This window comes from Salminus brasiliensis, chromosome 1 (genome assembly GCF_030463535.1).
Source record: "Salminus brasiliensis chromosome 1, fSalBra1.hap2, whole genome shotgun sequence".
Lineage (NCBI taxonomy): Eukaryota > Metazoa > Chordata > Actinopteri > Characiformes > Bryconidae > Salminus > Salminus brasiliensis.
In genome coordinates, this window is record NC_132878.1 from 91,039,312 (window position 1) to 91,064,794 (window position 25,483).

General features: G+C 42.5%; 1 protein-coding gene across 1 annotated transcript in view; it reads left to right on the forward strand.

Moving 5' to 3' along the window:
* Positions 1 to 2,234: 2,234 nt before the first annotated feature.
* Positions 2,235 to 25,483, forward strand: part of sv2a (synaptic vesicle glycoprotein 2A) — a 67,035-nt gene continuing 43,786 nt past the window's right edge. Inside the window, exon 1 of the mRNA XM_072692382.1 lies at positions 2,235 to 2,439. The gene's annotated coding sequence lies outside the window, so the exon portion shown is untranslated. The remainder of the gene's footprint in view (positions 2,440 to 25,483) is intronic.

The following is a 25,483-nucleotide window of genomic DNA, read 5'->3' on the forward strand; positions in this document are numbered from 1 at the left end:
ATTTTCCTGCTTTTAACAATCACCTTCAGGACCGGACTGTTAATTTGCAGCCTAATATATAGATCCCCTCTTTTGAAAGGTGCTATTAACCAGATAACCAATGTTATTCACTGCAGCTGTCAGTGGTTTTAATATTATGGCTGACTGATGTACATGTTCAATGTTAATATACAGTTATCAGTCTTTCCTTCCAAAGAAATGTGAGCGTAATACATTCATAATCACCTCTCTAATGAACAGACACTTTTCCCTGGCCATATCTTGCTGGTTTCACACATAGACCTCCTGATCCATCAAAGCTTGATCTATTGCTTGGGCTGATGCTTTTCAGCTGCCATTTAAACTGGCTGTGCAACTACAGGCAGCTTAATAACCCCAAACTGACCATCACAAGGGAGGCATTTGCTATTCATTTTCTATTAGTGAATTATGTGCAAATATGCCAAACGAAAAGGCTTTGACATACACGGCCTACGACCAACACACTGCCCTATATGACCCCATGCCCCCATAATACCTGAAGCTGCTGCTGTTCAATACAAGCTGGATGCATTTCAGCTAGAATTGCAACTATGCAAGCAAACATTTGCCATTCACTTTTCATTGTCAGACACTTACAGTGATAATAAGACGAAATACAGTATTTTTAATAGAAGACTGAAACATAATGATCTGTGATGCTCAGTGCAAGCTGTATCCATGGCTTGTGTTGATCAAATTCAGTTATGAGCTTGACTGTTCAAGCAATTGCAAGCAAAAGCAATGACAGATGGTTAAGAATAGCATTTGCCATCATGAAATATCTGCCATTTATTTTCCTTCGCGTTATTTACAGCAAAAATGCACATAATTCAGTCTGAGTCCAATTTCAGCCAATGCTTGCAATAATCTTCCCAAAGGGCAAATTATTATACTCCAGAATGGTATTTTTTTTTTTTACCTTTGAGAGACCTCTGCTCCCACATAACACACTATCCATACGCCATAATATCTAAACCCATTCTACTTGTGATGCAAAAGCAATGACAGCTTTGCTACTCCATAGCTCAACAGGGGGCCCTGTTATACCCCTGTAGATCACACCTGGAATTAGGTATGGTGCAAATATAGACAAACTGTGTGTGTGCATTTGCACATGGACATAGGGTATCTGAATCCCACCCTATACTTGTGATGCTCAACCCTAGCTTGATCCATTGTATAGGGTTAAGCATCACAAGTATAGGGTGGGATTCAGATACCCTATGTCCAAATGTTTGCGGACACCCTTTCTGATAAATACAATCAGCTACTTGCTTATGCAAATGCAAGCAAACACAATAACAGCTCCACATTTGCTCATTAACCGTTAGCCAGGTCGGATAACTTATTTACACTGCATTTTGCATTGCAGTAATCACTCCAAACTGGTGCTTATTCGTGTATTCTTTCCAAATTTGCCAAAATGTGAGTAGTTTTTAATGAGGATTGAATAAATGAATGGCTTTGTCATTCAGGGCAACCTATGTCCCATACTGACTCAAAACACATTGTCCAATATGACCCTATGCCCCCTAAAACCTGCAGCCACCCTACTAATGCTCGGTCCACGCGTTATATCCATGCAAGGCCTATTGATTTCAGCTGCCATTTCAACCGTCCGGCCATTGCAGCTGGGATGCGGAGATCGACACAGTGCACGCGCATTCACACCCCTCTCCTATATTAACATCAGCAGTGTTTTTATTTACACTATTGACTGAAAGCCTGCTTGTAATGGGGGCTTATTTGTGCATCATCAAAAAATAATAATTAAAAAAATAAATATATTAAAAAAAAAATAAAAAAAATATAAAAAAATAAAAACACCCCCAGTGGTCTCTGCTGGTCTCCACGGCTAAATTATGGACACGAGCGTGCGCACGTGCGCGAGCACTCCCCCCTCTTTACGTCCTTACTCGGTACATATGTGCAGAATACGACCTTCATTTATATGAGAAACCTCACTGTTGGTTCTTGCCCACCGGGTGCGACGCCCGTCGGTCAATGGCGAAGACAGCGCTTTCCTGGCCCATTTTAGAACCGCAATCTTATCAAATACCTACAAATATTACATTCATCCCAATTAAATCTACACCCATTGCATAATTTCCAGCACATTTGACATTAGCAACAGAAATGCTTACTGAACCCCCCTCCAGGTGAATGGTACGGTCCTACGGGAGAGATGAGGGGTGTTGGGGGGGGTACTCCAAGAAGTGCGCTGTGTAGTAGGGCAGCACCCTCCACACACGCACGGCGCTCCTCTTCCAGGGATACAGCGAAGCAGCCAGACAGCCAGATCCCTTATCATCACAAAAACTATATAAATATATAAAATATAATTATTTTCCCCATTAAAACAGCCCAAACGGAGAGCTCGAGGAAGGGATCTACAAAGAGCAGCCTATAATAATAAAGGTAGGTGGTGATGCATAGTAATTATATATATATTTCAGTATATTTCAGTGGATTTGAGCAGCCTGGTGCAGTAGAAAGTGGAAATAAAAAAAATAACACATCCAGCAGCTGTTGCTAATTAATTCGTAATTAGCATATTTTTCACACCCGTTGAAATCATGGTAGCTAAATGTCGTCGAAATATAATATTACGAATTAAATGTATCGTGATGGTTTTACCGCAAATGTTAGTAAAAATACATTAATATTAATAATAATTAAAATAAAAATAATAATAAATAATAAAATCAGCGTCTCGTGCACCATCGCGTCGGTTTAAATTTCCTGAGAGATGACGGTTGGTCTCACAGCAGCGCGCGCCTGATTTCTGAGCTAAAACTGCGCAAATATGCCGATAATCGATAAACTCGCCGCTTATCGTACTCATAACCCCCACAACACACGATATCCCGGCGCAAAGTGAGGAAAAACGAAAGCTCCGGCTAATTAATCGCTCATTTCATCGACCGTTAGGTGAGGAGTAACGTTAGCCTTAGCCTCGCCCCTTCACCTTCGAGTCTGACGGTCCTCCAGGGGGCTGGTTGTTAGCCTATGGGTCTCACTGCGAAATGACTGGGCTTTATTTTACAGGTGTGGTTTGATTTTGACGACGTTACGAAGTCGTAGTAGAGGTTTTCTGGTGAATACTTGGATAAAATGGGGTCATAATATGGCTGTGTTGGTGACCTTGCAGCAAACGTAGGCTAAAGGATGGCAACCTGTGGTAGCTAGGCTGGATGGGGGGGTTTCTCAGATGATGATTTTGGACCTTTTTGCTGTATTACTTCACTTTCTGTCAAGCCTGAGACCAGAAAACACGGCATGAAGAGGTTTGCCTGGGTACAGTCACGATTCGTGGATGGCCTAGATGATGCTTTCGTGGGGTTTTGCTTGGTCGGGTTGGAGGAATGGTGGTTGTGGTGACTGGCCTGTCGACGTGATGATGGGCTTGGATTGAAAATGTCATTTATGTCAGTTATGTTGGGTTGTAATGTGCTATAAAGCGCACTGAATATAGCCTTGCAGTTATTAGTGCAGGTTCTGCTTCGGTTCCAGGTTCGAATTTTGTTCCTCTCATGCTTGGCTTGACCTAAAAAATCCCATGAAATGAGATAATATGTTTTTGTGTTCCTCAGCCGCTCTGTAAGTGAACACCGGTTGATCCCAAAAGCAGATACTATATCGGATTACAGATGCTCTTACTAAACACTTGTTCCAAACATTGATCTAATGAGCTCTTAGCGAACACAGGGTTTTTCCAAGGGCTCTCCTGGTAGCTGTTCTCCATGAGTTCATTATGAGTTCATCTACCTGTCTTTGATAGTCTGGTCCTTCAGGTCTCATTTTGGGATGCTTATTTATTTATATATTTTTTTTATCTCAGTCTCTTATATCCGTGGCTTGTTGTGTACTTTCTATGTGCTGCATTGCTCTTTGCAGTGTAACCTTGAGAGGAACCCTCGGAGGGACGATAATGAGGCAGGGACTGACGGTAAGAAAGCAGGTTGAGGGTCCTCGCTTGTAGAACTCGCTTTTCTGGGTTCATCGGTCTTCCCGGCTGGGGTCCACATGTCATGTGATCCAGCTTTCGGCCGACCATTGGTAGAGCTATTTCTGGACTGGCCAAGTCATGGCTTGCCACTGCGTTGGGTTTGGAGAGGTGAGAATGTCTGGTAGAGGCAGAGGATAAAATCTGTTGAAATGGCTGCGCAGGCCACCACAAGAAACCATAACGTTATCAGAGAATGACCGGTCTGATTCAACAGGAATTGACTGAAAATTGGTTACTATAAGAGCAATATAAGTCATATTTTACTTTATGGACAGGTGTATGGTTTATGTCCTGTTAAGAGAGTGAGTTTGAGGATCTCCAGATACTAGAAATTTCTTTAAATTGACCATTGGTAAAAATGGCAGTTTTGAATTACTAGGAATAACATATTGGTACGTTAATGCACGTTCGAGATATTGGAGATGATCCTTCATTACAGCGGAGGTCTATTCTGGAAAACGTCAATTAAAAAGTGGCAGAAATGGAAGGTGAATGATTTTACGCCCAGAAACTGCAGTATGTTCTGCCAAGAAAGACTGGGTGCAGCAGCATCGTAATCTCTCCGTCGTAATCCCTGCAGTGGAGAAGTGGAAGCTCTTCTGCAGGGGAAATTGTTCTGCTCCCATGGGCAATATGTGCTGCTGCCAGTGTATTCTGATGGCAGACCCTATTTCAACCTGTTGAATGAATCAGCGTTTCTTGTCTCACAAAGGTTTTAGATGTTTCTTTTGCTGAGTCATGTCAACAGAGCTGTAAATTGGGTACCGGTATTGCTAGTATACGTGATAACATAGGCTGTAAATCTGTGCTGTTGTTTGTTTGTTCACCATTAGGAAAGACTAGGAGATGCACATTTTCTTCAAACCTGGTTCCAGAAATCAGCAGCCGTATGCTCCTTTAAGCAGCTGCCAAGCACTCTGAGAATCAAAATAATTTATGCCCACAAATTAGAAGGCTATAAGAACATAGCAAACCTTTTTAAGTAGTTTTAATGAAATTAAGAAGGGACGGTTAGCAGGAATTGTGGAGGTCAAGAGAGAACTGCAATGTAGAAATGATAGAAAGGCCTTTAAGAAGATTAAGCATACTCTGGAGTGGTGGTGCACTATTCTACTGTGCAGCGACACTTACACTCTGGTATAGGAAAAATGGATTCAATTAAATATTTATATTTCTGAAAGCAAACATTACACCCTCTTTAAAAAGGCTGAAGATGAAAAGAGGATGGATAATAATCCTACACATACCTCAAAATCCTCATTGGACCATCTCAAGAGGTGCAAGCTGAAGATTTTGCCATGGCATGGTATCTGTGGAAAGTGGCGCAAGGCAGCCCAAAAATCCTAAAGAACTAGAAGCCTTTGGCAAAGAAGACGGGGTGAGAATCACCAAAAATGTCTTGACTACTGACCATGCAGGGTGCCCAAACCTTTACTTTGAGACCTTTCCCTTTTTTTAACAACAGCACAAGCTGTACATTAGCCAGCAATAGTGCTAGTATATGTGATAACAGCATGAATTACACATTAGTTAAGTACAGGAAAAACAGACCGGAACACGTAGGGTTGTCAGTATTTCACAGATCCAGGGTTAAAAGGTCCCTGGAGTTGTGTATTAAATCTGCATCTGTCCTCACTGTGATGCATAAATGTCTTACATAATCCCAACCCATACAGTAGTGCTGGATGCTGCTCAGAATGTTAATGAGGACCGTTAGCCCAGGACGAGGGCGGTGAGTGTGTGCTTGTCTGTGGCGGCGGGGGCTAAAATGGATGCGGTGTGGATCATGGGTGAGCACAGCTGATGGAGCGCAGTGTGTCCATGGTGACAGCGCACACGCAGATTTGTTACAATGGCTAACGTGACTCACTGTGGCTTTGTCTTCTCCACAGACATGGCAGTAGATGCTGAGCTGCCTCTTAAATGTCCACCAGTGCCCCACTCTCTTCTCTTCTCTCATCCCTTCACATTCACACGTCTCTACATTGTCTTCTCTTTTATTCTGTACTCTCCCCTTCAATCCTGTTTGTTATCTTCTCTTCTATTCCCTGATCTCTTTAAGCCTCTTCTTTGTCTGTCTTCTCTCACCTTCTCTTTCCTCAGTTATTCAATCCTTGCTTTTGTTTTCTCTTCACTTTTCTTCAACCATTTCTGTTGGCTTCTCTCCTCTTCCCTCATTTTTCAAACCTCTCTTTTTCTCTCCTATTCAGTCCTCTCGTTTATCTTATATTCCATCCTCTCTTCTCTCTTCTCTTCTTTTCTCGCCCTTCCCTCATTTCTCATACCTTTTTCTTTTCTTCTCTTCCCTTCAAGCCTACCCCCTCCCTCTTATTTCTTTTCTCCTCTCACACTTCCCTTCCCTAATTTCTCAGTTCAACCCTGTCCCTTCCCCCATTTCTCTTCTCTTCCTTCAAACCTCTCATTTCTATTCTCTTCAATCCTGTTCCTTCCATCTCTTGTCTCTTCTCTTTCTTCTCCTCAATCCTCTCATTTCTCTTCTCTTCAGTTATCTCTTTTCCCTCCTCTTCAAACCTATTCCTTCCACCATTTCTCATCTCTTCTCTTCAATCCTCTCCTGTCAGTTCTCTTCCATCTGTTCCCTTGCCTCATTTCTTATACCTTTCTCCTCTCTTCTCTCTATTCTGTTAGATTTAATTTTCTTTTCATTTTCATTAATTACCCTTCTCTTTTGCCATTTCCTTTCCTTGTTTTTTCCTCTGTTCTCTTCTTTTTTCTTCTCTTCTTTCTTCTCAACTTTCTTCCTTTTCAGTTCTATTTTCGCTCTTTATTTCTAACCTCTTCTTTTTTTATTTGCACCTTTCTCTGTTTTCTGATCTGTTATATTGTTTTTATTCTGCTTTCTGTTTTTCTCTCTTTGCACCATTTATTAGCTTTTTCTTTTCTTCTCTTTTCACAGCGCCTTTCTTTCTCTTCCTCCGTCCACCTCTTTCAGCTCATCACCTCATCACAGCACACTCATTTTCACCCGGTTTCCATTTCCACCCTGCCATTTACTCAAGATCTCCAAGAAATATAGTGGATGAATTGAACTCCTCTGGGGCCTCTTTAGCTGTACTTTACATCTCTTGCGTCAGTGGCAGAGTGTGTGCTATGCTCTCAAACGAGAACACTGCAGAAATGTCCTCACACAGCATCAGCACAGGCTCATAAAATGAGAGTGAGGAAATGAAAACTGGTTTGGGTAAACAGATGCAGATATGTCAGCCGAAATGGATCTGTTAACAACAGCTAGGGAGACACGTTCAGTAGCGTTTAGTGGTACCTGCTAACAAGATGGCAGTTCCTTCCCTCTGAGGCTTCTGGTGCGTTTCAGGCTGGGGTGTTTGCTAAATGAAAGGCTGGAGAGAGAGCCTAGTGTATCCGAGCCTCTAGGCTGTGTTTATCCACTAGTCTATAGGATCAGCACTGAACACACAAGTCCTGCCTGCTGGGAGGCCTTTGGAAAGCGAAAACGCTAAGATGGAGCATCCTTTTGTGTCTTCCTTTCAGAAATTTTGGGTTAGATAATCTGTGAAATCTGTGAAATCCCACTGTGGGACTAATGAAGGATTTTTTTTTTATCTGTAAATAATTTCAGAGAAATAACAGACACATGCAGTAGCTTTTTGTATAGCCATTGTGAAGCTCCAGCTTTGAGTCTTATGTCATTAAAAGAACAATTAAAAATGCAAATGTAACTAATAGTGACTGAATGTTAAAGCATTAACATATTTACATAATGTTAACAGGTGATTAGTAGCTTTTATTTATCACAGGCAATCTTAGATAGGCCTCTATTATAGGTGTAAATATTAAAAACATAATACTGAATTGATGTAGTAAATCTTAGCCTTAGCGCCTTGAGCCTTGTGGAAGACAAAGTCGTTATAATTATTATTATGGATGAATATTAATGGGATAGTTTCCCAGATAGGGATTTATCTTAGTCCTGGACTACACGTTACTCTAAATGAGGATTCTCAATTGAAAGGAAAATGTTGACAAAGACTAGCATAAGTCCCTGTCCGGGAAATCAGCACTTTTAGAATTATTAATAATAACACACATTATACCCTTGTTTCTCACGTGGCTCAATCCACAAAGGCTGAGATTTATACAACATAAACCTGAGTATTATATTTTTTTACAATTTCACCAATAATATATTGACAAAAGTATTGGGACACTTGCTCATTCATTATTTCTTCCGAACTCGAGGATAAAAAAAGTTAGTTATACCCTTCTTTTGTTGGAGTAACTGTCTCTACTGTCCAGGGAGGAAGGCGTTCTACTATGTTTTGGAGCAGCACTGCTGTGTGGATTTGGCTGCATTCAGTGACTGCAGCGCTAGGTGAGGTCAGGATGTTGAAAGATCATCACCTGCATCATCATCCCCAACTCATCTCTGGATGAAGCACCATCCATCATTTTAGTGAACACAGTTCCTCCACAGCTAAATGCTGGGGGGCTTTATACTCCTCTAGCTCACGCCTGGCATTAGGCAGCATGGTGCCAATAGGTTCATGTTGATCTGCTCCAGAGAGTCCTGTTCTATTGGCTAGACATCTCTACAAGGACTAGACGAGCTGTGTGTGTGTGCATATGCACATCTGTATCACTCATCAGCAACGGGGGCAATTTAAAGTAGCTGAATGCATTCATTGGAAGGGGTGTCCACAAATATTTGGACATATCCAGCATTGCCTGTTGGAAAGTGATATTAAAGCTGAATCAGCCAGCAGCTGCTGAAACCAAAAAGAGATTTCACAACATGGTTTGTTATCATGCATGAGTCTGTAACATTTCTGTAACATTATGTACTTTGCACCAAAATCCAAATCATGAAGCCTTTATCATGCTATACAGTACTTTCACATTTTGTGTTTTGTGTAGGACTCTTTAACCCTGCAACCTGTGCAGGATGTGACAGAGCAGGCTGATTACATACGCTTTACAGGGCACCGTGTTTTTTAAGCGGTATGAGAAAAACAGGCATGCATTTGAAACCAGTGCAAAACACTGCATTTTCTCTGTGCTGGCTTTTGCAGTGACTCTTCTCATCAGTGAGTCATAGCATGGATTAGTTCTGCTGACAGCCCAGCAGCAGAGAGTGCAGACCCTTTGCTCTTTCTCTGCACATGGGCCAGTGCTTTTACTGCGTAACAGCACTATTTCAATTCTTAGGATGTTCACAACATGCCAAAATGCTCAGCCAAAAGAAAGACTGCGCAATTGGCAGCCCACACATATCTGCTGCAGCTGTTGCAAGTTCTAGTAATTGTGATAAATCAGTATCAGCTCAGGTTCAGTTGTTTTTGTTTATTTTTGTGGCTCACTTTGATCTTAATAACCTAATCAACATATCTATATCATTGTATCTCAAAAATGGCAATGTTACAGTAGAAGGCAAAAACCTTCTAGACTTTGAGTGGAAGTCATTTTGGAGCATTTCTTTTGGTCCATTCTTCAATACATTTGCATACAATGGAAAGAACGTTCTGTCAAAATGGGGATACAATTTTTTTTGCATGACAGCAATGTGTACCATTTCTCATCGTTCTTGCACATAGAAATCTGTAGTACATTTAAATTTGAGTAGTATTCTTATGCATTATTCATTATGTGAATTCATGCCTACTTACAGCTGACCTGAAACAACCCATAAGTGGTCAAATCTAAAGCTTGTCTTGTAGAGAAAAAGCTAATCATTTTCTTCTAGAAAGATCTCTTAGAGAAAAGTGTTGCTGTTTTCCATCCGTTTTCCGTTCCTCTAGAAGCTTGGAGGCTAATGTTGAATTCTGCCAGACAAGACAAGACAAGTTATGTCTAGGGTTTAAATAAACATAAAAGAATGAAAATGGTCAGCTGTGATCTTGACCACATAAAGACATAGACAAACATGGATCTTCATAACTGTAGCTTTAATTAACCCACCTCCAGTTTGTCCCATTCACTAAAGACTGTCACAAGTTTTCTATAAAACCTTAAAAACCTCAGTAAAAGATCTAGGAGGGAGGAAATTTCACCAGCTGACTTCTTGTTGTTGCAGCAGTGGCAGAACCACAGAACCACGCTGGAGTTCAGTGAGCTCTTTAGAACCGCCTGCTCTTTCATTAATGTGTGTAAGAAAGGCTGACTGCATGAAACACCTAAACACACCTAAACGTGTCCCAATACTTTTGTCCAAATACTGTATTTACATTTGGCTGACGTGCTTATCCAGAGTGTCTTACATTTATATCATGTTACACAAGTAGGAGAAGGCAGTGTAGAGAAGTCTTACTCACTCTGTTGGTGTAGGCTGGTGCGCTTGCCCAACCAGGGAATTGAACCCAGGTTTGTCACAAGAAAGGTGGTGTTGCCCACTACGCTACACAATATTTTTTATTAAAGTCTTTTTAAAGGCTTTCTAGTTTTTTAGTCATTGTGGAATGATCATGTAAGGCAAAGGTTGAAGGTGAGCGTCAGATGTGTGTGTGTGTGTGTGTGTGTGTGTGACATAAGGGTGGTGGTGGGTGGAGACAACATTATGAGGGGCATAATGAGACTCATCAAGGCTGCTAATGAGATGCTCCTTTATGGGTGCACAACTCCAGATGAGCCTTGACATGATCGTTCATTTGCTATGCCTTTCCAAAAAACCATCGCTTCTCTCTCTGCTTTCTTTCTTGTGTACTCCTTCTGGTTGCCTGGTGTGAATCATCCGCCCACACCTAAAATCTGGTGCTGCAAATTATTCAGTGAATGGCCGTCTGCTGCCAGAGCCTTCTGAATGAACCCAGCGAAGGGCAGGCGCTCTAAATCTCTAAATCCGAAATCTCTGCCAAATGGATTATCGTTACGATTAGCCAGTTCATAGCAAATACAATGTCCAAACACTGGAGAAAAACACACTAAGACTGCATGATTTTATTTACAGGCTTAACCTCACTGCCCTCCCTGGATTACTGTACTTGACAGCTGACAGAGGCTTGATGGAATCGTGCCTTCTACACTGCATGTCCAAATGTTTGTGGACAACCCTTCTAATGAATGCTTTCGGCTACTTTATGAGTTGCACTTATTGCTGACACAGAAGTGCAAATACACACATACAGATTGTCTAGTCCCTGTAGAGAAGTACTGCCTGTATGGAGCAGATCAACACAAACCTATGGTCACCATGCTGCCTAATGCCAGGCGTGGGCTAGAGGGATATAAAGCCCCCCAGCATTGAGCTGTGGAGCAGTGGAACTGTGTTCTCTGGAATAATGGCTGGTCTCAATCCAGTACTTTTGGGATGAGTTATGGACTTGATTAGGATGAGGTGGCATGATTATCCAGCATCATGACCTCACTCATGTTCTTGTTGCTGAATGCAGTCAGGTCTTCACAGCAATTCCACACCAAAACCACAGAGTGGTTGGTGTGGTGCAACAGATAACACCCCTACCTGCCACTGAGCTACCACGCCATGTGGGAGACTGGGGTCCGATTCCCTAGCTGGGTGACTATGCTGCGCTACACCAATAAGAGTCCTTGGGCAAGACTCCTAACACTACACTGACCCACCTCTGTAATACGAGTTACCTTGTAAGTCACTCTGGATAAGAGCGTCTGCTAAATGCCATAAATGTAAATGTAATGTAAATGCAATTCTCCATAATTTGGTAGAAAGCCTTTTCTGGAGAGTAGAGAGACAGAAACAGTTGCTCCAACAAAAGCAGGATAAAATCTTTTTTAATACATTAGATTTTTGAAGAAATGCTGAATAAGCAGATGTCCCAATACTTTTGTCCATATAGTGTTTTTTTTTACAGATGACAGCACTCGGTTGAATTGGTATTTCAGACAGTGTTTGCTACATATGTGTCCATGGGATAGTAGTGCTTTGAGCAGTGTCATAGACTAATCTCTTTTGATTATATAAAGAACCACTTTTGTAAGAGGTGTGAGAGGTGTGTGAGGAGTCTTTTAAAGGTTCAGCCCCTTGTAAGTAAGCAAGCCCTGCATGTAAGCCCACAATTCGTCATCCTCAGAACTACATTCCTGTCATAATTAACATCAGTTTCATAGGCCCTAAAATAGAACCCTGTGGGACTCCACTAGATATGCTAAAAAACAAATGGTTAACAAATAACTGTACTCGGATTAATAGCTGACTAATAAACATAGGGTTCAAGGGGCTAAATGCGAAGGCTCTTAAAAATAGCCCTTCTATGTATTTTTAAGAGTCTGTCGTGATTAATGAGGCCAAGTGATGACCTTAACTATTCACTTATTAGGCAGTCGTAACTTTTGGCTTAAATTATCTCTGCTAAATGGAAATGTCCCTTCATTAAACGGCCCTGGTTTGCAGAATGTGGCTTATTCATTCATTCATCTCATCACAAGCCAAAAGCTACATTTTTCTACACACGCCATGGGGTATTAAATTTAGCCCTGTGTCCTCGATGAGCTGTGGCCCATGGGTTTTGTAAAATGTTCTCACTTATTTAAGGAGTATTTTTGGTGCCCCAGAGAGGCATTTTAGATGGTTTATGAGGCCTGTTGTGGGATTACAGCATCAAACACTGAGTAAGTTAACAATGACACATCGATTTTTAACCAATCCCTCACCCATTTCTGTGCCTCTCTCCTAATAAACAGCCCTCATTGGGTGATGCGTTCATCTGCATCATTTTAGGAACGTATTGTTTAATGGATTGTGACTGAACGACTATAACCGAGACTTAGACCTCTAATGCTCAGCCTCAGAGGTTTTCCGGTTTAGGCTCTGCTGGGATTTGTCAGCAGTAGCAGTAGCTGATTGATGCAGTCAGACTTTGGCGCAGTGACTACTGCTTGCTGTCCCCGTTTTCGTCCTGGTGTGGCTGTGCTGCTCTGCTGTAGTCTCTGGCTGAGAGTGAGAGCAATGCTCCCTCTGGCACCATCAACGCAGCTTCAAAAAATTCAATTACGTAATTAGGTCTTTCATTATCCACTAAACAAGAGATGGAGCACTTGCCCACCCCTCACACGAGAGCAGATTCACAATCTAGTCACTCCTAATGAGGTGTGGAAGAGATGTTGTCTCTGGCCCCTGGACCCTCATCTGCCTCTGTTTCTGCTCATCATTGCCTGACAGTTTGACACTTGGCACAACTCTTTGGCTTAAGTGTCGACAAACGTAATTCCTTAGTAAAGAAAGAAGGGAAATCTGCTGATTTTTGAGGACTGGAGGTTGAGTGTACTCTATACTCAAGGTTACTCAGTGAAGAACCAGAGGCACGTTTCCATCGAGCTTTCAGAACCTTTTGAGAAGCAAGTATCCTGGACGAGAACAACACATGAAGGAGCTACTGGTTATTTAACCCTTGTGTTGCCTTAAGCATAAAAAAACTGGCAGTGTGTAAAACCCTCTAAAATATCTTTTCTCAGCTTGGAATTAAAAGACTTTCTAGACTGACCCCAACAGTAGAGAATGTGAAACATGGTCTCTGTATGTTTACTTCCATGAAGGCTGTAGGCAAGCAGATCTATGTTGGAAATGGCCCCTTTTTTGACCTGTACGACCTACGTTTTTTGGACCAAGTTCAGACTGATTGAGGACCACAGTCGATCAGTTCTATGTGACATTAAAGCAACAGTATGTAGCAATTGTACATTAAAACAGCAGCTTCAGAATCATTGTGATACTTCACTGACTGTTACAGGGGGAATGGCGTCCCTGTCATTGCCATTCTGGGCTGAAAAGTTGCTACTGCACTGTGGAGCTGCATGAGACCTCTTGCCAGAACTGTGTAACACCTTCGTAACATGAGTTATATTAGTATAAAATCCTGTAAAATTATTTCAGGCTGGACGATATGGTATATATATATATATACTTATATACTTATATTTACTACTTTAGCGTCAGATTCTTATAAACTGCTATTCAGATACTCTTTCTGACAATACAGTTATTTTTATTCAACATCTGCTGCTCTTCATCTACTTAAACTAGTCTAATTACACTGTTTGTAATGAAACCTGCAGTTAATCAGTGTTTTTAAGCACTAACAATATCCTCGATATGCTTAGAGAAGCATATTATGTATCATGATAACAAAATGTATCACAATAAGATAAAATATCGTAATATTGCTCACCCCACCGCCTCCGTCCACATGCTTCTTTACATTTCAGTGATGGTCCTGATTATACTTCTGTAGTGGAAGCCCATTAGCAAAAAATACCAATTTTTGCATAAAGCTGCTTTAAAGAAAAGTACCATATTGGTGCCATTTCTGTCTAGTAATGTGACCATAGGGTAGGGGAGTTTCTGGACTCCATGAAAGGCTCCTGTTCTGTGAAAAAGAGCCTGCAGGGGAAATTGGACTCAAGTAATCCTGCAGTGGTTCTAAAGAGATCAGACTGCGGACAATCATATTCTAACATGATTACAGTCTCTGTGCCAGACCCCCCCCCTCCATTCAACAATGCAAGCCTTCTTTGTGTCTGTATCAGGTAGGGTTGGGTGGTACTACGGTAATAAGCTATATCACAGTATTTAAACAGAGGATTTTTTGAATTAAAAATATTTCAGAGTCATGATAAGAACTGTTGAATATCTGTCCTGTGTCTATCTAGTAAATAGCCAGATAAGCTCATTCATTCTCCAATGTGTATTTCCGAGGGCCACAGTTTGGGGGGCGCTGTTGGAGCTCACTGACTGGTGATATCATGCTGCCAGCAGGTGGGCAAACAAGTGGCCCGCAGTAGCTGCACATTTAGGCACCAGCTTGAGTCATTCCATATGAAACGGAGAGCAAACCTGAGCAAGCCTGGATGAACCAGCCTGCAAGATGTTTCTAAAAACGTAACCAGAGATGCAAACCAACAAATTAAGCACCTTCTAAGACCATTCACTCGACTCTGTGCTCTCAGATATGCAAGTAATTTGTAATAAGCTTTATTTGGCTCTGAGATGGTCTGTTCCACGGTGCTGGGTCTACTAGCTACGCTAACCCAGAATAAGCCTGACTAGCCGGCTGCAAATGCGATTGGACAAAGGAGGAGACTTCATCTCTCTAGGACTCCAGTTTTGAAGTGCAGTAGTTAGCCAGAATTGCAGCTGTGCTGAGTGGTACTCGTTGGCTCTGAAGCCGAGCAAGCGAAGCAAAGGTTAGCTTAGCGAGGCGGCTACAGATCCGCTCCCCCTAAAGGTTTTATTTCAGCTTTCGGCCTTTTCAGTAGCAGTCGCTAAACTTCATCCTCCAGATCTGAGTCATTATCATCTAGACGTTTATAATTAGAGGTCAGCCAGACTAGACAGACTAGTTCAGTGTTGTCATGCTAGCTCAGCTAATGCCAACCAGCTTCTCTCTCCAAATTCACAGCACAGTTCAGCATTTAGTTCATGTAGTCTGATTGATGGTTTAACATTGATTAAATAATTGATTTTGAGTTGAGTTGAATTGAATGAATTGAGTCCATGTAGTCAAGAGATGCATCCTGGGGGTTGTAGTGTTGGAGAGGCACTCCGTATTCTTATCTACAAAGTCTGTATCAGTATCAGGCATGAAATCCGTACCCTGCGTTCATTTTGTCTGTATTTGTGGGCGTTCCCCGAAAGCTTACGGATATGAACGGAACAGGGCAGTACCTCTGGAAATCGTGGGAGGAGTGTAGCCAATAGTTCAAGAGAAGCACAACCACTGCTCTATGGACATGACGAAGAAGTAACTCTGAGCATTTCTGGTTTTAAAGGCTGCAAGTCGAGATGAAAATGCAATGTAAATGACGTAGCTAAACGTAGGACCAGTCTGCAAAAAGCTTCGTAAAATTGATCAAGATGGTTTAATGATATTTAAATAAGTGGACGCATCCCAGCACTAAAGGCAGGGCTGTGAAATCGCACTGATGAGGGGATTTGGCTTCATGACGGTGCCGCCTGGTTGTTTTGGCTTTATCTGCAGTGATGTGTGTTTTAGCTAGTCTGATTGAGGAAGGATACTGCTCCCCAGTGAGTCGTTAGCAAGGAGAAACCTCTGTAAAGTCGAGGCTGTTTACCACTCTTCTGCCCTACAGTCTGAAACAGAGGGGAAAGAGACCTAAAGGTAAGTAGATCTCAAACATGTCAGAAGCCTTGCTGAAGCTAGCTGTTTCCTGGTCCATAAAGCTCAGGGTTTACTGAGCAGTGGAATCACTTGACATTTCGTGTGGTTGAGGACAATCAATTAGAAGATCCTCCTGCAAACACAAATCTCCATATTGCAAACGAGCAGTACATCTGAACACTCATTCAGAAAGACATTTTGGCATCCAAAGACATGGACAGAGATTCTAGCAGTCTGTTTTGTTTATTAAAATCAGAGACACACTCTTGTGCAAAAAAGTGTAACATGGACAGAGACACACATCAGCACATTTGAATAAAGCAGTATTACTGTTTATTTGTCTAATTGAACATGTAAACATTAAATGAGGCTCGTTCAAAAGTAATGGCACATTAAAAAAAACAAAAAACGTGTCCTTCCATTTTCCAACCCGCAAAAAAGACGCTGAAAAGATGTCTTTGCGTGATGTTTGGTTGAAAATTAAAAAGAAGTCCAGACAACGTCCCTTGACCTCTAAATTAATCATGAAGCATTGGGCGGTGGTCCTTCACTGCGTTTTTCTTGAACAGCAGTGATTATGTTCAGGAACACTAGTTTGGGTTTGTACACAGCATTTTCCTCAGCTTATTTAATTACTATTTAATGGCTATATTAGGGCTATATGTGGTCCGAAAAACATGTCCACTTTGGGCTAAATTTGGACCAAATCAGACGGACTAAACACAGCCCAATTTTCAGCATCTCTTTTTGAGCTAAATAAAGTCCATGATGGGCCAACTGGATTTAGCCCAAAAACAACGGCCATATTGCTTCTGTCCAATGAAAAATTGAATGCATCTTCATGTTGTCTGTTTAATTTTTTTTCCATGGTTTGAACCCTGTAGCTCCTCTGATCACTGTGTAAATTACCCTGAAAAAAATGGATCAATAGAAATGCTCTAAATTATTGAGAATGAAGTCTTATTTTAAATTGACTACCATTTAAAGTTAATCACATTTTCCCTTTTTCTGTAAACTCACCATTTTGGAGATACATGCTTTTCATTGGACAGCAACGATATGATGTCTGCTGCCGGGTTGGTTACATTTATGACTTAGAAGACGATCAAGAGTGACCTAAGCCTTGGGAACACGACACAGCTTTCCAAATCGTAGCAGATAATAAACAGACCGGGAGTCTCACATTTCCCCTTTTGAGTTTACTTTTGATTTTTATGGCGAATGGAAAAAATATCTATCCCACACTAAACGACTAGGGGTCATACACTACTCGACTTCAGCCCGCTGCTGCACTGAACCGAACACACCCCAAAAAAACGTGCATCTCAGCTTTACCTAGGAAATGCAGATTCTCACCGTCATTTGCGCGGACTAAACAAGAACGAGAGAGAGGTGAAAACGTCTTTAGGTGAGGTCGAGGGTGAGAAGGCGGGAGTCAGCGTGGTCTGTACTGACTGCAGAGGGAGTTGGAGGTGAGTAGCACAGCACATATTGGAGGCAAGGAAGGTGTTGGCTTCTTATAGGCGAATTTCCGTTCCACCTTAAATGGTGCTGTGGTATCAGACCTGTAGCTGCTAGCACCAGAATTGAGCTGCTGCATCATTTAAGGTGGAAAATAGAATTAAATTAGGAAGCTGCATAATAACTGCATTTCCCTGCTCAGTTTTAATTGGCTATGGACAAGGCCTGGTCAGATAGAGCTGTCGAGCGTCAAGCAGTATACACTACTAGATTACACTCACAATCGTGTCTGATATACAGTTGGATATATATATATATATATTTTCAACTGCTGACTCGACTGCTCCACAGCTCAGTGCTAGGGGCATTATACCCTTCTAGTCCACACCTGGCATTAGGCAGCATGGTGCCAATAGGTTCATGTTTATCTGCTCCAGAGTGTCCTATTCTATTGGCAGTACTTCTCTACAGGCACTAGACAAGCTGTGTGTGTGTGTACATTTGCACATGCATTCATTAGAAGGGGTGTCCACAAACATGTGGCCATAAAGTGTACATTATCTCTGCACAGTGTACACAACATAAGGCCTGATTAGCAACTGCGTTAGACTGTCAGTTGTTCACTGAAAACCATGTAATTCTGGGCTAAGACTGAATCTATGTAGAGAAGATAAACCTGTGAGAAACACAGAGCGTCTCCAGATTTCAGCCCTCAACCAGTGCTTGGAAAATGCATGAGGGATTGAGCGAAGTGGAGGATGTCCATTGTCTCTGCTTTCCTTCGCACTGATTGAATGAAGCTGATAGTGATGGGCTGTGGTTTTAATGCAGCAGCCTGGGGAGTTTTCAGCTCCGGTGTCAGGCTAGTAGTAAAATCAGCCAGATCCTACAGGGACCGTATCAAACGTCCACTTTTTTTAGACTGTGCAATAAGACCTTCAGGCTCCTATATATTATTCTAATTATAAGGCCTTTTCAGTGTAACCCTTTACCAAATACAGCTCTCACTGTTGAGAATATGATTTCTGCTCATTGACTTTAGAGTTTGGTCATTTAATTCTAGCAATTGTTTATGGCACAGGATTGTCATAAGGTAGATCTGTAATAGGGGTGTAATGGTACACAAAATCACGGTTTGGGCTTCACGGTTTCATGTGTTCGGTACCCCCCTAACCCCCTCCCCCCCTCCCGCCCAATAAAAAAGACTAATCTAGGTTTCTTATTTGAGACATTTGTACAACTTACAGTTTACTGCATAGTAGTGTGCTATAGCACCCCCCCCCCCACTGTTGGGCCCATATTAGATGGTCAGTATTAGCTGTCCGTGAACTTGCCCGCAGCTGACAGTCACCCCATCGTTTGTTAACTGTGAAGGAAAACACGAGGGGCTCTCTTATAAATAGCTGGACAAGCCGAGGTAGGCTGCAGTTCTTGCTGCTGCGTCATAGTAGGCTCCAGAAATGCAGCCCACGTTCAGAGCAATTTGGAGGAATCCACTGATGTAGCTTTCCTGGCCTTCGGTTACCCACAGTTCTCTGCACACAAACAACAAGGTAACAAAGCCTCCAGAGCAGAGTCCGTTTAAAATGTTAGCTTTTTTAAATATAATAATTCTGTTATATTTAATCATTTTCTGTGGCGAAACGAAAAAGCATGCAGGTTTTAGCCGCCAGTTTTCATAGAACAGTCCTATCAAGGACCCGCTTTGGGACTACAGACAGGTACCTTCTTGATGTGTGGTGATTGTAGAAACGAAGGAGTTGTAAAGGTGCAATGATGCTCGGGCGATGAGGTAGCTCATCACACCTGACCAGCAGGTAAAGGGTAAAGTCATGGTGGCAACATAAACAACCCGGATCATTTTTGGTTAGTAGAGAGCAGGGTATGGTGTCTGCACCCCTCTCGGTGTATTGAGTTATGTAAGGGGGAAAATCCGAGCTGGACTGATGAATAAATTATTCCATCAACAAGACTCTTCTCCCCGATTGCCCTCTACCCGAGCACGGAGCATAAATATCCAGAGACGGAGACTCACTACACTGTATTGATTTCACATATTCATTACTATGGGTAAGTCTAGCTGGCCCCTTATTGGTTCTTCAGCTGACTGTTATTGAGGAAGTCTCAGGCTCAGTCTCAGGTTAATGGCTATTAAACACTCAAGCGCCACTGTTGGATTTCTCTCAGGCCGATACCACAAATATGTCTGGAGTCCTGACCAATCAGGCCAGTAAGCACACCAGAAACAGTCCAATGTGCAAGATGCTAATGCGCTAATCACTTGGCCAGAATGTTACTGATGTGCTCCTTCACCCTGAGACACTGCCGACTTCAAAAGCTCCTCAGAACGCTCTCCAACAGGTCTTCTCCTCCAAGACGTTCTCAGTGGATTTACTCAAGCAGCTGTTGGCAAAAACAGAAATGCTCACATCATGATTCTTCTTCTATTGTTAAATGGGTGTCGGGAGCCTGCTTCAACTTCCTAACTGGTCCGAAAGCATGAACCATCCACTGTCACACTGACAACCAACCTGACCCGAGACCGCCTCTTTTTGTTGGACAGAATTTTGGTCCTTTGGTCTGGGGCACCTTCTATACATGCTGTTGAGCTTTGGGCCAAACTGAAAATTCAGAAGATCCGGACCAAAAGGCATCCGAAGAGTCTACCCTGCAATTACACCTTGATTGCACCATTTTAGATGGAGTACAGAGGCAAAATTACAAAAATTGTGGTTCCAAATACCAAATAAACCGCCTCTGAAGGTCTGAACGTCCAGACCAAACAAGGGAGGCGGGAAAGCACCATAAACGACTACACTGCTCCATTTCAAATCCTGTCACTGTCACTGTCCAAATACTTAAATCACCAGCCCCACCACATCCCTAACTCTAACATTTGGAGTATAGGTGGTGTTACGGGCTGTAGTGCTACACTATTTGTGCAGATGTTTGTGGACACCCCTGCTGATAAATGCAAATCAGCTATTTTAAGTTTTAAGCACCCACAGCGTGTCTGTAGAGACGTATTGCCAATACAATAGGACTCTCTGGAGCAGATCAACCTTTTTGACACCATGCCAGACGTGGGCTAGAGGGGTATTGAGCTGTGGAGCAGTGGGACTGTGTTCTCTGGAATGATGGTTGGTGCTCCATCCAATTCTTTTGGGATGAGTTTAAGAGTTGGGTATGACGTCACTAATGCCCTTGTTGCTGAATTCAATCAAATTCTCACAGCAGTGCTCCTCCAATATCTTGTAGAAAGCCCTCTTCCTTGGTCAGTTGAGACAGGTAATCCATCGAAAGCAGGATAAACTCTTTTTAATACCCTTGATTCCAGAGGAAACTATGAATTAGTCGTGTCCCAATACTTTTGTCCATATAGTGGATGTCTGATGACACCATAAGGACAGTTCTACTTTGCTGTTGCCAACTGGGACATTTCTCCACAGGGTCAGTTGCGTACATCGTTGAAGTCATGCTGTTTCTCACACACACACACACACACACACACACATGCAGTCATACAACCCAGTCTCGCCTTATTGCTTGTTCAGGTTTTGGACAGGTGTCCTCTCGTGTTACGTGGGACTGTTTAAGCCTGTGTCTTGTCCCTGCTGGGGCTTTCAGTGCTGTCAGGCCTATAAAGCCGGGCATGGCTCTTTAATTGTTGGGTTGCTATGTGTTCAGTTATCAGTGAAATAACACTGGAGGACACGACCAGTGAAAGGCATCGCTGCAGCTGCTGCTCAAACAGAGGCGCCGAAATGAACGGTGAAATGAGCAGCGCAGGAGACGTGTGTGTGTGTGTGTGTGTGTTTTTTCTTGAAGACAAGGCAGGCGATGGTCTGACCGCCTCGTTATCTCCAGGGATGCAGGGTGGCCAGAGAGGTGAGAAGAGACCGCCCAGCTGATGAGGCCTGTTTGGGAAGAGAAACACAACAATGAGACCATCCCGCAAAGCAATTACCCCCTGATCAGACGAGAGAGGGGGGGGTGGTGGTAGAGAGACAGTGAGGGAGAGAGACAGAAGAGAGGGGGGGGTAGAGAGACAGAAGAGAGAGAGGGGGGTAGAGAGACAGTGAGGGAGAGGGACAGAAGAGAGAGAGAGAGGGGGGGGGTAGAGAGACAGTGAGGGAGAGGGACAGAAGAGATTGTCCTAGAATAGGCCTGTCACGGTCAGTTGCTAGTTGCTATGTGGTCACACAAGGGTAAAAGTGTTTTTGCTAGGTGGTTGCTATCGTATCTCAGTGCTGTTACATACTATTGTGTTAATAGATGAATAGGTTAATAGATGGTTTCTATGGTGTTGCTAAGTGGTTGCTACAGTGTTGTTTGGTGGTTGCTATCGTATCTCAGTGTTATTGCATGCTATGCTGTTGTTTAGTGGTTGCTAAATGGTTTCTATTGTGTTGCTCGGTGTTTGCTATGGTGTTTAGTGGTTGATAGATGGTTTCTATGGTGTTGCTAAGTGGTTGCTACAGTGTTGTGTGGTGGTGGCTATCATAACTCAGTGTTGTTGCATGCTATGCTGTTTTTTAGTGGTTGCTAAATGGTTTCTATTGTGTTGCTTGGTGGTTGCTTTGACATTTCAGGTGGTTGCTATGGTGTTTAGTGGTTGACAGATGGTTCATAACTGCTAAGTGGTTGCAACAGTGTCGTTTGGTGGTTGCTATCGTATCTCAGTGCTGTTGCATGCTATGCTGTTTTTAGTGGTTGCTAAATGGTTTTTGACATGGGAAAATGACATTTCAGGTGGATGCTATGGTGTTTAGTGATTGCTAGGTGGTTTCTATGGTGTTGCAGTGCTATTTCAGGTGATTGCTGTGGTGTTGCTACGTGGTTACAATGGGGGTTACTATGGTGTTTAGTGGTTGATAGATGGTTTCTGTGGTGTTGCTAAGTGGATGCTATGGTGTTGCTGTGTGGTTGCTATGGTGTTGCTGAGTGGTTGCTATGGTGTTGGTAGATGGTTGCTGTACCATTGTTAAGTGGTTACAATGGTGGTGGTGGTGTTAAGCGGTTACAACGGGGTTGCTGTGGCATCCCAAGTGGTGTTGTTTAATGGTTGATAGATGTTGCTAAGTTGCTAAGTGGTTGCTAGATGGTTGCTGTGCTAAGGTATCTCAGGTTGTTGCTATGGTGTTGCTAAGTGCTTGCTCAGAGGTTGTTATATTGTTGGTAGTAGGTTGGTAGTTACTACGACATTGCTGTCTTTCCAGGTTGCTGTTCATCCTTCCACACATCCACCCACATAAGGAACCAGTGAAGTCTTTTTAAGACAGTACTGAGAACTTCTTAGGTCTTGGTGTTATCTTAACTTATCTTAAGATTCCTGGTAAGTTTTTTCTTGGGAAGCTTTTTGTGAATTCAGCTGTAACTCACACAGTCACTCACTCACGTTTAGCAGGCTGAGGATTCTCCACACAGGTGATACTCCAAAAGCCGCCTGTGCTGTGCGTCAGTGACACTGCGTGTGCTTGTTTTTCCTGTAGTTTCCGAGTCTTGGTTTGCTTTTATTGTTTTTTTATTTTTTTCTGGTCTACTTATTATCGTTTGACATCAGACATGTATAAAGTACTAGAGACCCAGACTTACATAAAAGTGCGAGTGTTCCTTAAGCTCCATACTTTATATTTTTGTACTTATTGCAAGTAGATTATTGTAAAATGTACTGGTTAAGTACTGAAAGTAAAAGTACAGTACTGTGTTCTGTAGTTCTTACAGAGAGCAGTCAAAAGTTTGAGTATCAGAGTTTATATTATTTCAGATGCTCAGACTTAAGGCCTGTCTTAGTTCCTCTGGCTGTAGTAGAAGGACAGGACTGTAGGAGACAGAGTTCATGAACACGAGTCTTCAGTTCACTCTCTAAACAAACTCGCCCAAAAGAGAGAGAGAGAGCTGAACATGTGCAAAACAAGATAATGGTATGATGGTATGTTCAATCAGCTGCTTGTTGCTGTGTGTGTATGCAGTGCACCTGCTTGTTGTTTACAGGGTCTTGATAATTGGTCTAAATCTCTGTTTTGTGACTCATACAGTTGTTCAGTGATCTACTGACGTGATGTGTCGTGATAACAGTAATGTGCAGTTGAAGTCAAGTCAAATGTATTACTGTATTTTACATTTTACAACCCGATGTCACAAAGCAGCTTTAGAGACAAAGGGAATGAGACTGAATAAATCCTGGGAACCTGAGTGAGTAAGCCAAAGGCAACAGTGGCACGAGAAACTCCCTCAAAGCTGGAGAAGAAAACAATGAACAAGAGGCACAAGAGGGGTCCCATCCTCCTCTCTTCAAAACCACTTACACTGATCAGCCATAACATTAGTACCACCTGCCTAATATTGAATTGATCCCCCTTGTGCCACTACAACAGATCTGACTTTTGGAGGCATGGACCCCACAAGATCTCGGAAGGCGCTGTAAGTCCTGTAAGTTGTGAGGTGGGGCCTCCATGTATCGTGTCAGTGAGCCTCGAGTGCCCATGACCCTGTTGCCAATTTACCCGTTGTCCCTTTTTGGGGCATCATTGGGGATGTTTTGGAGATGTTTCAGCCGTCTAGCATCACAGTTTGGTTCTTGTCAAAGTTCCTGCATTAACACCTTCATCACCTTCAAGAACTGACTGTTCACTTGCTGCCTAATATATCTGACCCTTGAAGCCCTTGATGACGATAATAAGTGTTTTTTTTTTTACTTCACTTGTCAGTGGTACTAATGTTATGGCTAATTGGTGTAAAAGTGACTAATGCACAATATTTAGCCACCATAACGCCACCTGTTTTCTATGGGGTGTAAGAAAATGTTGATATTTAACTATGCACCCACTGCTGACACTGATGTGCAAATGCGCGCACACACACACAGCTTGTCTAGTCCCTGTAGAGAAGTATTGCCAATAGAATAGGACTCCCTGGAGCAGATAAACATGACTATATTAGCACCATGCCTAATGTCAGGCGTGAGTTAGAGGGGTATAAAGCCCCCCAGCTTTGAGCAATGTCATTTGGACAGTAGAGACAGTAGTTACTCCAACAAAACGGTGTCCCAATACTTTTGTCCATATAGTGTAGTTCTGTAACCCTCCTCTACGTTGCTGTCTCATGCTCTGAAAGGCCCTACTTGTACAGCTTTATTTCAGAGCACCTGAGTGCCTCAGAGACAGCGGTGATGTTGCTTAATTATCTATGTCACATTATTAATACCGGCCGTGGATCCCGACTAATTTCAGCAGGTTGTACAAGGTGTCGGGAAATGATGGTTTTATAATTTTCCCCTGGGAACATTTTAATTGCGGTGTTTGTTCAGATGGAACTGTCAGATTCACAGCATGTTTCTCTAAAGTCTTCCCCCCCTGCTTTTAGGCAGAGAGGGAGAGACCAAGGTCACCTGTGGTGCCTCCGGAGCTAGTGTGTCCTCAGACACACTCTGGCTCTCGCACCTCAAAGACATAAGCGTTATTAGCAATAGTAGTATTAGCACTGGGTTCGTACCCCCTGATCAGCAGTGGTTGAAGACATCATTACAGTTTCACTCAAAGCACTGCATCATTCCACCCATTTTAAAGGTTTTGTGGTTGATGCTTTAAATGGTTGTTAGAGCTAGACCATAGAAGAACCACTTACGGTTCCTTAAAGAAGCATATTTGTGATGAAGATGTAGCTGTAAACTGTAAGGAACCTCCTCATACATCTCCATTGCAAACATCTGTCTTTATGGAATCGAAAGTGGCTCGTCTATGGTGTAGCTCAAACAACCATTTGAAGCACCTTGATCTTTAGGAGCGTCCAAAATACCCCAAAATTTGTGGACGCCCCTCTTTAAGCAGCTGCATTAAGGCGTGCCCAATTACACCTGTATAATCTCCATAGGAAAGCATTGGCAATAAAACGGGACACTCTGGAGCAGCCATACATGCACATAATGCCC